Raw genomic sequence first — 8,634 nt, 5'->3', positions numbered from 1 at the left:
CACCCCTGTGGCAGCTCTTTTGAGGTGTCCCTGCTAATCTGGTTGGGAGCAGTGGTGGTGGGTGGGGAGAGAAGGCAGTAGAGTCACTATGTTTTGCCATTTTGTTTTGCTCTGCAACTAATAAAGTTGCCAGTCCTGACCCCCTCTTCCCTCAGATTGGTTTAAAGATACAAGCCTGGTAGCCCACTAAGAAACTCTTATGACTCACCTTTATGGCTATGGGTCTCATTTCTCTAGTAAGACTTAAGGTCCTGTTCATGTCTTCTTATCCTAAAAAAAAACATTGTCTTTGGAGAACAAACTGTGAGTTAAACCCAGGTCAACTGTGTACTATCTATGGGCAAGTTACTCAGTATCTAGCTTCAGTGCGGACCTTAATAAAATAGAAAGTATCTCACCAGCCATACAAGAGACATGTTAGCTTCCTCTGAACACTTACGGCTTAAGATTACAAACTCTTAAGAAACATGAAGTTTTAATATTTCTACCTTGTTTTGAGATCATGCATTATAAAGTGGTTTTCATTTACTTTTGATTTCTCTTACCTCCTGGTGATTATAGGGATGACCCCTGCTCAGAATAATTTAAAGTTGAAAATCAGGGGCACTTGGGTGGCTCAGTGGTTGAGCATCTGCCTTTGGCTCACGTCATGATCCCGTGGCCTGGGGATCGAGTCCTGCATCAGGCTCCTCGCAGGGAACCTGCTTCTCCCTCCACCTATGTCTCTTCTTCTCTCTGTGTGTCTCTCATGAATAAGTAAATAAAATCTTTAAAAAAAATAAAGTTGAAAATCAAAATTAACTGATTTAGTTATTGAGAGGTGGGCCTTGAATGTCTCCACTGGTGAACAAGTTGATCATCAATAAAATAAGTGTTTTTTTTTTATAAAAGGAATATTATTATAGACATAGAAATGAAGGGCCAGAGATTAAACAATGTTTCAATCAGTAAGAAAGCGGCAAAGCCAGATTCAAACCTAGATATTCTGCTAGGTATTTGGTGATGTTTTCACTTAATCTGTTTAGAGTAGGTATTATCCCCATTTATATGATAAACAGGGCCAGAGATGGTAAATAACTTGCCTAAATTCTCATAATATAGTGGTGGAACATAGATTTCCTCTTGGGCCTGTTGTTCTCCAAAGCCCAAGATTAATCCACACAAGGCTGCCGGAGTCTGACAACTCCTGACAAAGAAAGAGAACGACAGAAGGGCACTCAACTAGATTTCAGGATTCCTGAGTTCTAATCCCTGTTCTACCAAAAAATCCAAGTAATTATTTCACTTTCCTGCTTCTTGGATAAAAGGGAATAATGTTATTCTGGCCTATCTTGGGGTAGTTGTAAAGACTATTATGATATGGTGGGCTTCAGTGGGGTTGGGAAATAGTGCGGAAAACAGCAATACACTTGGGTCTTCCGAGAGCCTATATAAGCCTATATTCCTTATTTCTTCCCTTTACATGGCAGCAGCAGAGAAGTACATGCTCTAGTCTCTTGAATCTGTGGTGACATCACTTCTGGTATGTTAACCTTTGGGTTTCAGTGTAAGAGAAAGACCAGGAAACAGAGCAGACAAGGTGGGACTAGAGAATATTGATTGCTTGATCTTCTGAGAAAAGTGTCCTGGGTTCCCAGACCTGGAAAAACAGGAGTTCTCCTATTCCAGTCTTCTGCCCAGGTCTGTCGAGTAAAGAGATACTTCCTAAGAAACTTATTCTATCCTATTCTAGAAAGGAGTTCACCACTTTCAGAAAAATTGATCAGTAGAGCTATGAGTTTAGTGGTAGACTTGTCTTGGGTAAAATGTTTCATTCATTGTGTGAAAATTCTGTTGCTGGCTTAGAATCCTGGAGTGACATTCCTTGGAGATTTGTCTGATGGTATATGGGGGGCAGGAAAAAGCCCTCATCACCTAAGCAAGATGATAAAAAAAAAAAAAAAGTGCCACTGGATTCCCAAGAGGGATCTAGGCACAAGAAGCCTGGCACACTGACCCAGGTCAAATTCAAGATCATGGGATTTATTATTTATTTATTTATCTATTTATCTATTTATTTATTTTTAAATAATAAATTTATTTTTTATTGGTGTTCAATTTGCCAACATACAGAATAACACCCAGTGCTCAACCCGTCAAGTGCCCCCCTCAGTGCCCGTCACCCATTCACCCCCACCCCCGCCCCCCTCCCCTTCCACCACCCCTAGTTCATTTCCCAGAGTTAGGAGTCTTCATGTTCTGTCTCCCTTTCTGATATTTCCTACCCATTTCTTCTCCCTTCCCTTCTATTCCCTTTCACTGATCATGGGATTTAGAAATCATGTGGGGGGATCCCTGGGTGGCGCAGCAGTTTGGCGCCTGCCTTTGGCCCAGGGCGCGATCCTGGAGACCCGGGATCAAATCCCACGTCGGGCTCCCGGTGCATGGAACCTGCTTCTTCCTCTGCCTGTGTCTCTGCCCCTCTCTCTCTCTCTGTGACTATCATAAATAAATTTAAAAATTTAAAAAAATTAAAAAAAAAATAGAAATCATGTGGGCTTCTTGGTTCTCCATCCAACTGGTGACCTTAAAGTAAGGAAATATATCTTTGCAAAGTATAGGTCCTAGGTTTCCAAAAGTAACACAAATGGCTAAAAAGGTTGGGAATTTTGTGGTAACTTGATTTGCTTCAATTATTATAACACACATTTTTTAAAATGCATTAAGTTAGCAAAGCTTCCTCCACTCCATGGTATCAGAAGTTAGGATAGTGGTTTCCCTGGGGAGGGAGTATGGAATGGTTGGGTCACCGGAAGGGAGTATGATGAGAACTTCTGAGGGACTGGAAATTTCCAGTCTATTGAATTGTGTCTGGTTATATAGGTGTGTTCACTTTGCGAAAATTCATCAAGCTATATATTAATGATTTATGTAATTTTCTATGTATCTTATTTTAAGGGAATGTTTTTATTAATAAAATTAAGGTATTGTCTTTGACTCTGTTTAGCAAGAAAGAACACCTAATCCTGGTGAGGGCACAGTGAAATGAATACTCATACACTGATGGCAGGACCATAAGTTGTCATAAATATCTTTTAAACTCAGCGTGCCAATATATGTCAAGAGCTTTAGGAGTGTTTATATTCTTTTTCCTATACTTTTGGAAATCTCTTAATATCTCAGAATACAGACAATTATTTATATGCCAACAAATTCATCACGGCATGAGAGTTAAAACTATCCCAAATATTTAACAATAGAGAAAATATGGTCTATTTTTGATAAAGTGTTATATAGTCATAAAGCTGTCTGAATGCTTGGTAAATGCAGCTTCATAGGCAACTACGGAAAAAGGCAGGATGTAGCACTTCTGTCTCTTTAGTTCCTACTGTATGTAATTAAGCACTTGGTCTCATAGGAAGTAAGGTCTAATTTTTTGAAAAAAGGCATTAAATACATCTTTAAAAAACACCATCTATACGAGTTCTAGAGGTTGCTCACTTCTCATGCAAACTAAATTGGTATTAAAAAATCCTACCCTCACGCATGGCTGGTAGGAATGTAAAATGATGCAGTTGCTTTGGAAAACAGTTTGGTAGCTCCTCTAGAGATTAACATAGTTATCACATGACCCAGCAATTCTACTTCTAGGTATATACTCAAGAGAAATGAAATATGTGTCTACATAAAAACTTGTACATGAATGGTCATAGCAGTGCCATTCAGAAGAGCCACAAAGTGGAAACAACCCAAATGTCCATCAACTGATGCATAAATAAATAAGATGTAGTATATCCATACAAGGGACCATTACTTAGTAATAAAAAGAAAAGAAGCATGCTTAGACATGAATGGACCTTAAAAACATTAGGTTAAGCAGTTATGAAAGACCATATATTATATAATTCCATTTATGTAAAATGTCCACAATAGGCAAACACACAGGGATCAATAGGGTTGGGGAAAAATAGGGAGTGCCTTCTAATTGGTACAGGATTTTTGGGGGGAGGAAATATCAGAATGTACAAAATTGATTGTGGTAATGGTTGCAGAACTCTGACTATACTTAAGAACACTGACTGGCATACTCTAAGTGGGTGAATTGTGTGGCATGTAAATTCTACATCAGTACAGCTGCTATTAAAATACACACACACACACACACACACACACGCACGCACACACGCACACGAGTAACCATTCTCCTGTATGACCTACAATGGTCCAGATAATGATCTGCCTAAGCAGATTCTCATGTAAACCATGGCATGCAGCCTGAACCTTCTCCATCCAGCCCTTCCTGGCTTAAAACATCTTTGATGTTCATGTTTATCGTTCAGAATCCTTGGCGAAACACACAGGGAACTGTCTGGCATCGTTGGAGCACTCAGAGGTACATTTCTTGGGCCAAGTCACTCTCCAGATGGCCCAGATAAGAGCATACAGACCTTTCAGCCTTTACCCTGTCTCTGCCTTCAGGTTCGCTTTGCTCAACCTTAGCCTGCTCTCCTCCCTCACCCTCCCACAGCCTGACCACTCTGGTTCCTGAAGTCTTATGATGGAAAAGCATAGAAAGCAGCATGAAAGAAAAGTTTCCTCAAACCTGCCTGCGACCTTGATCAAAGCAGCTGAAGGAGATAGAAGTAGCGAGTGGACCAATACGGAGGGACTTTTAAGGAGTACTAGGAAGGAACCAGAAATCCCTTCATGGTGGTTGAAGAGACCCAAACAGAATTTTTTTTTAAATTAATTTTTATTGGTGTTCAATTTACCAACATACAGAAAAACACCCAGTGCTCATCCCGTCAAGTGTCCACCTCAGTGCCCGTCACCCATTCCCCTCCAACACCCGCCCTCCTCCCCTTCCACCACCCCTAGTTCGTTTCCCCGAGTTAGGAGTCTTTATGTTCTGTCTCCCTTCCTGATATTTCCCAACATTTCTTTTCCCTTCCTTTATATTCCCTTTCACTATTATTCATATTCCCCAAATGAATGAGAACATACACTGTTTGTCCTTCTCCGATTGACTTATTTCACTCAGCATAATACCCTCCAGTTCCATCCACGTTGAAGCAAATGGTGGGTATTTGTCGTTTCTAATTGCTGAGTAATATCCCATTGTATACATAAACCACATCTTCTTTATCCATCATCTTTCGATGGACACCGAAAGCTCCTTCCACAGTTTGGCTATTGTGGCCATTGCTGATAGAAACATCGGGGTGCAGGTGTCCCGACGTTTCATTGCATCTGAATCCCCAAACAGAATTTTATTTGAAATTATTTTTGTTATGTGAGCTGGGTTGTTTTAACTCTGATACCACTCAGATTAGAACATGTTGCTGTTTTGTATGTATTAAGAGTTTGTAGCTTAGACACATTTCTTGTTGACATGATTCACATCATCTGATATACATAGTCTGTGGGAGAAAGAAGCCATAATTGCCATGGGTTTTGGCTTAACAAGATTAAGTGGGCAAAGCCACAGTTGGCAAAGCCAGGACTGTTGAAACTGTGAAGTTTCTGAGTGGCAGGTATGGGATTCTTATTTCTTTGTACTTATCTGTACTTTCTGAGTCTCATCTGTACAACGAGTATCTATTAGGTAAACCATTAATGAAACTTCCTAGTGCTTGAGTTCCGTCTGAGAGCTACTGAATAAGCAAATCCTGGGGGAAAGTACAATAGAACCAGAGAACAGAATGTCTTAGCTCAGAGCATTTTGAGATTTCCAGTAACCTTGGCTTGGCAACTCAGAGTCCTAGCCTCAATGGGAGTTGGTCCTGAAGACCATGTTCAGCATTTCCATGACTTCAGTTCCAGAGTTATGCTTGGGAGGGTACTTGATTCTCATAAGCTGAGCTTCTATGTTTTGGAGAACTTCTCCTCCTGGGGACAGCATAAGGCTTATACTAGAAGTACAAAGATTCCTGTTCTAGAAGGTTAGATATGGGTCTTAATCCTATTCAGTAACTGAGAAGGTAAAAAATTCCATCACCCATAAACAGGTTAATTAAGAAAATTTGACTAAAGAAGACTTAAAAGTGACAGCTATCTTTAAAGCAGTGTAGGGTTATCACACGGAAGAGTCCCAGGGAACAGGCCAAGGTTAAAAAAAAAAAAAAAAAGGTAAAGTTATAGAGCATTTTACCTTGAGTTAGGAATACCCCAACCATCAGAGAGGTTAATTCCTTAAGTAGACTGCCTCCTGAGACAGTTCCATGTTCGCCTGAACCAGAGTTCCACACTTCTGATGTTTATAAAAGGGCCTTCAATTGTCAGGAGAGCTGGAAAAGAGAAAAATTTAAAAGCACACAATGTTTTGTTGTCCTCAGACATCTGAGAATAAAACAGCTCAGTGAGGTGAGGTATTTATTACGTTAGTCTGAAAACATTTTTTCACTTACATGAAATCTCACAAACTGCAGTGACAGTCAACTGCAAGCAATAAAAGTTTAATGAGTCATCTAGTTAGCCTGACCTTTGAAGATAGTTTTTCTCTTCCCAGGTATTTTAAGCTGACTGAAATATTTCCTTTATTAAATGACATAATCACAGTGAGAATCCATGTTAAAGCCTCATTTTAACTGGTCCTTTCATTTGGTCTTATCACTGGTATAAAAAGGTACATCAAGAAAATGTTTCCACTTGGGATGCATGGGTGGCTCAGTGGTTAAGCGTCTGCCTTTGGCTCAGGTCGTGATCCTGGAGTCCCAGGATTGAGTCCCACATCAGACTCCCCATAGGGAGCCTGCTTCTCCCTCTGCCTGTCTCTCTCTGTCTCTCATGAATAAATAAATAAAATCTTAAAAAAGAAAAAAAAGAAAGAAAACGTTTCCACTAAAAAATAACTAACAAGAGCGCTACCAAGTCAACTATTCCTAAGTTATATTATGTAAGAATATTAAGTCAAATCTGCCTTAATAAAAGTTTGTTAATAAAAGTAGCCTACTATGAGTGCCAATTATGGTTCGAGCACTGTCTAGTCATTTATACACAGAATCTATGGTCCTTATAATAACCCTCAAAGAAACACAAGCAAACAGACTCAAATTTGTCAGAAGACTAAACAAGGTCCTACAGTTACTGGCAGAACCAGAATTAGAACACAGGTCTACCTAGTTCTTGCCTGACTGAGCCTCTTCCTCTGTTATCTCCTAATAGTTGCCTTGAATTGAAGAGGGGAGAAAAATGGAAGGCCTCCATGATGCCACACCCTGGTCCTTAACCAGCATGTTTTCTTAATATTCTGGACGTCTATTTAAGATTTTATTTGAAGCAAGTTTTGGCTTGCTTGAATATGTATTTCATTTACTGTTTATATCATCCTCTATCATTTATTGCAGATAGATTTGAAACAAAGAATGCTATACAACACCTGCAGTAACTCTCAAACTTGGATCAAAATACACCACACTGGGGATCCCTGGGTGGCTCAGCGGTTTAGCGACTGCCTTTGGCCCAGGGTGCGATCCTGGAGTCCCGGGATTGAGTCCCACGTCAGGCTCCCGGCATGGACCCTGCTTCTCCCTCCTCCTGTGTCTCTGCCTCTCTCTCTCTCTCTCTCTGTCTATCATAAATAAATAAATCTTTTTAAAAAAGATACACCACGCTGGAAGATCTATTACTGTGGAAAGCGTGTGAAAGGGTAGAAAGGGATATAAAAATTGGGCCATGTCCCTATAACATAGGGGGCAGTTCACAACTCTGGTCATGATGTTCAAAACTGTAAATCAAAGAGGTACATTATTATATATTATATATCCATTTGTTGATACTGCTTTTCTGATTAGAAGATACAGAGTCACTTTAGGTAACTTCCATTTAATTTAACATTTATTTTCATTTTATATCCAGATGTCACATTTTCTACATTAAAATATAATCATGCTGACTCCCCCCACCCCCTACACCCTCAGAGAAAAAAGTGAAGAACTTTACACAACTGGAAAGATGGAATGCACAAAGAAGTTGCTATTGCACCAAGTAACAAGGAACACAAAGAGACCAAACAGTAGACATAGCCGAAGTGCATAGAAGACAGCTCAGGGCTCACAGCAAGGAGCGAGAATTAAAAGGCTAAAGCTTTTAAATGCTATCACTTGTGCCACAAAGATTACCCTGAAAAGGTAGAGATGGGTCAGAAAACAGGACCAAATAGGGGATCTTCCAAAGGCTGCTAACAGAGTTTAAAATATCCATTCACAGAAGAGCTTTCTCCTCCCCACCTTGCCCTCAGCATCTGGTAAACACTTTAGAAACTTAAACGACTGTTAACATGTCAGAATGTAGAATGGATATGGGTTTTTCTTTCTTCTTTTATTGTACCCCAACTCTTTCGAAGCAACAGTTCTATTAGTTATTTTAATTATGATTCCTCTGCAGGGAAACACAGTGCGGATCATTAAGACAAGGCATCTCACTACTATCAGATCAATGCCAGCTGTGCAAAAGCTGCAGGATTCTGTGTTACTCAGAGGGAGGGAGAACAGTAAGACACAGGAGTCCCAACTCATAAGGACTAAAGAGAAAAAGGAAACTCCTTTTCTAATCTAGTCATTAAATAGGAAAGAGCAGGTGGACAGTAAAAACCATCTGCTTAGAGCAGCAGCACAGACCTATGGGCACAGCAACAATCCAAAACTCAAATGCTCA

The sequence above is a fragment of the Vulpes lagopus genome, chromosome 8, assembly GCF_018345385.1.
Source record: "Vulpes lagopus strain Blue_001 chromosome 8, ASM1834538v1, whole genome shotgun sequence".
NCBI lineage: Eukaryota > Metazoa > Chordata > Mammalia > Carnivora > Canidae > Vulpes > Vulpes lagopus.
This window is presented reverse-complemented; position numbering follows the sequence as displayed.